We start from the raw sequence: 4,307 nt of genomic DNA, 5'->3' as shown, positions 1-4,307 counted from the left end.
ATTAAATGATAGTTACACTTGGTAAATTACACACTTTTACAACAAACGAGCGTACAAAATAGTTAAGCCTTGGTAGAAGGCTACTTTAATAGAAAATATAGGTTTTTCTGAGAGATCAAACTTTTACAAACACTTACATACATTTTACAAACTTATACTTGAGACACGTTCAAACGATTTTGATAACAAACACCGACACTAAAATACTTATGAACTCACCAGCTTAATGCTGATAAACTCTTTCAAAATAACTTGTATTCTCAGGTCATCAGTAGACAGGTACCGATGCCAGCTTTTGAGAAGATGGAGCGCATTCAAGACTCATCTCATATTATTTTGTTTTACATTACTTTGGTGTCTATAACTGTACAGAACACACTTGTATTAAAATTATATATTTAATGCAATGGATGATGTTGTTTGCTTATTTACATTTACTGTGTTGTGATACTTTACATGACGTCCTCCACCCCAGAACGTTTCCGCCGTTCTTGGTTTTGGGGTGTGACACTAGCTAAGTTTTCAAGTTTAAGGAGGTGAGTTACACTAACTCTCCTATTATGTTGGTATTACTTATTTTATGTTATTGTGCACGGATACCCTAATCCGGTAGAGTGAACAAGGTAAGACAAAATGTGGTTTGTCCTCCACTCTTATCTCTTATTTCCAATTTAGGGAGCAAGGAGGTGTAGTTCCTGGAAGGGAGAACAATGTTATGGTTGGTACCAACAATATGTGCTAGGAATGTTTATGTTTATGTTATGTTTTATGTGAAATGTTATGCTATATGTAAGTAACTGATCTATATAATGGTAGAGTAATGTGTATTCTCACTAAACGTTATGCTTACCCGTTGATATTTAATATTTTTCAGGATCGTCAAGTTTAAATAAAGGAAAGAGACCAGTGCGACTACAAACAATATTCTCATGAAGATTACTATTTTATATTTTAAACATGTGATGTTTTCTGCTTCCGCGATGTTTTTAGAAATATTATTTTATACCTATGATTGAATACTTTTGAAAATTTAATTATATTTTTAAAATGGTAACGATTGACTTTATTTTGTTTTGCTTATTTCTAAAAAAAATTGGGTCATTACATCCAGGAGATCCACCATTTTTGTTTCACTAGAGTTGGTGGGGACTAAAGTAATCTGTCTGACGTAGAAATCTACTCTGCAATATCTATGTAGAGCTCGTCAGAAAGGAGTTAGGAGATCGGAAAGGAGAACAAGAGGAGGATGAGAAGCGTTGTGATCTAGGGTATTGGATATGTTATCAGGAGTGACTAAGAAGAGGGAGACAAAGGAGAATCTGGGGAAAGTGAAGGGGAAGGGCTTAGGGGTGTGAATCAAACCGCACAAAACGTATAAACCGTCCACACCGCATCAAAACGCACTGCATACTGCTGTTTAGATTTTTTATGGTGCGGTTTGTGGTTCGTAATTTCGATAAACCGCACTATATGGTACAGTTTGCGGTTTTTAGTTCCAAAACTACGGTTCAAACCACACCATACCGCATATATATATATATATATATATATATATATATATATATATATATATATATATAGTCGATAACATATCGATTTTTATCGATAAACCTTGTGTTATAGTAATTATTATGTTACTGTGGTAGTTCATTAAACGTGGATTCTTCAACAAACCACAACTTACATTAGCTCTTAGTAAATTACATTAACTTTTACAAAGAAATTATGTCATAACTTTGAAAATATATATTAGTTGTAAGATATTGCGATATAGTATGTTGAATAAGATGTATAAAGATTTGGTAGTATTAAGTAGTGAAAATAGATATATGTTAAAAAATATTACAATATAGTATTTCTTTAATAAAATTTAAAATTTTATTTTAGATCAAATGGTTGAAAAATAGTTTCAAAGTTTAGCAACTAATCAGACCACAAAAACCGCAAAACCGTCCGCAACAAACCGCACCGCAAACCACGGTTTACACCTTTTGTTGTACTGTTTGCGGTTTCCAAAAATCTCAAACTGTGTATGCGGTACGGTCTGCGGTTTTGACTGTAAAGAACACCAAAACGCACTGTGAACACGCTAGAAGGGTTGGTGTATTTATTTTAATTAAAAAAATGACAAGCAAATAAAAGAAAATAAAAAAGAAATTATTAAGGATAAAATAGTCATTTTATAGTCATAGGGACGACCCAAGTGAAAAAATAATTATACATGGATGGTCCAAATTAATTTTTAAAAATAGAAACTAAACGTGTATTTTGGCTCATGCATAAGATCCGACTTATATAATTTATTTGTTAGTTTAAAAGCTAACTTTACCTTCCTTACCTAGTTTATTACAAAACTAGTTTATAAAATATTTAAGTGGTTTCATACACATTGTTTTTGTTTAAATTTATTTGAGATTTATAAAATATTTGAGTGGTTTCATACACATTGTTTTTGTTTAAATTTATTTGAGATTTATAAAATATTTGAGTGGTTTCATACACATTGTTTTTGTTTAAATTTATTTGAGATTTATAACATATTTGAGTGGTTTCATACACATTATTTTTGTTTAAATTTATTTGAGATTTATAAAATATTTGAGTGGTTTCATACACATTGTTTTTGTTTAAATTTATTTGAGATTTATAACATATTTGAGTGGTTTCATACACATTATTTTTGTTTAAATTTATTTGAGATGTAAATAAAGTATAACATTGGTTCGCTATCCATAGTGCGACCCACATAATATTGGGACCGTTGAGTGGAAATGTCTTTCGATTTATAACCCCATATCTTCAATATTGCAATCTTATTAATATAGCATAATCTACTCTAATAAATGAAGGTTTTTTTTGCCACATGTCCTCTTCTCATTCATTTTGGACACATGATATTTTGTAGAATTTTTAAATTTTCTATTTTCCATTTGCCATTTTATTGTATTTTTCATTTTATTAAATTAAAATTTCACATTTAATATGTAAGCTAATATATATGTAAAGTATTTATTAAAAATGATGTATATATGTAATGTATTCAATACATTAAAGCCTCATTAATTTTAATAATTCAAAATTTTTCTTACTTTTCTTACAAATTCAAACTTTCAAATTGTTAAAATTTCATATTTTTTTTTAAATAAACTCATGTAATACATGGGTCTCACACCTAGTCTTTGATATACAAGAAGTTATAGTTTTATTAAAGCATTATAATTATACTATAGAATTTGTTGTTTTATGAAAATTCATTAGAATAAAAAGGGCCAATTTAATAATAAAGAATATGGGACCAATGCTAATTTTCATTAATTTACAAATATAAATTATACATATTTACCAAAATTAAAATAAATCATACACATATTTAACCACCTTATATACCATATATAGGGTACCACTAAATTTTACAATCACATCTACATGCCAACACGAAATTTGTACCAAAAAGAACAATTGAGAGTGAAACGTGCCAACAAGTAAAAACATATTTTCCATAAATATGAATGTTTCTATTTAATTTAAAGCAGAAATCTTCCTTAATAAATGAAGGTTTTTTTTGCCACATGTCAATCTCTCATGAGTTTTGACACTTGTCATTTTGTAGTATTTTTGAAATTAAATATTATCCACTTGTCAATTTTTGGTTTGTTTCAATGTTTAGAATTAAAATCATATATTTACTTATATATGTAAAGTATTAAATATCATATATTTGATATTAAATTGCAATAAATACGTTTCTTTCTTCCTTATTTTAAAATTATACATTAAAAAATATTTTTATTTATATTTTAATGCTTAATATTTTTTTAAATCAACCCGTGTAATACACGGGGCTCACACCTAGTAACAATTTAATAAAGATCAAAAAGAACAATTCAATAAAGATCAAACGGTTGTTCCCCTCTTTGAGTTTACTTTACTACTAGTATTCTTTTTCATACAATATTTATGTGCCTATCATTTTTCGGCTTTACTTTCAGTTCTATTACTTATATATGTTTTTGTGTTTAGTCATACAACACTATTATTTCTTAAGTCAAGGTCATCTATAGAAGTAGTCTCTCTATCTTACTTATATGTTTTATTGTAAGTTTTTGCTTTCACTATCTATGTAACAAAACAATATTTACTTACTTAACATTGCTCTTTTTTACTTTTAATTTTATTAGTTCTATTTTATTTTTTGTTTAGTCACACACCACTATTATTTCTTCATTGTAAGATGTACTTCATATGCACAAGATCATCACAGGTGTTCCTACATCCTAACTTTATCGCCCTAGTCTTAGGGGACTTGG

This window comes from Lactuca serriola, chromosome 5 (genome assembly GCF_051521515.1).
Source record: "Lactuca serriola cultivar US96UC23 chromosome 5, Lser_US96UC23_V15, whole genome shotgun sequence".
In the NCBI taxonomy this organism is placed as follows: domain Eukaryota; kingdom Viridiplantae; phylum Streptophyta; class Magnoliopsida; order Asterales; family Asteraceae; genus Lactuca; species Lactuca serriola.
This window is presented reverse-complemented; position numbering follows the sequence as displayed.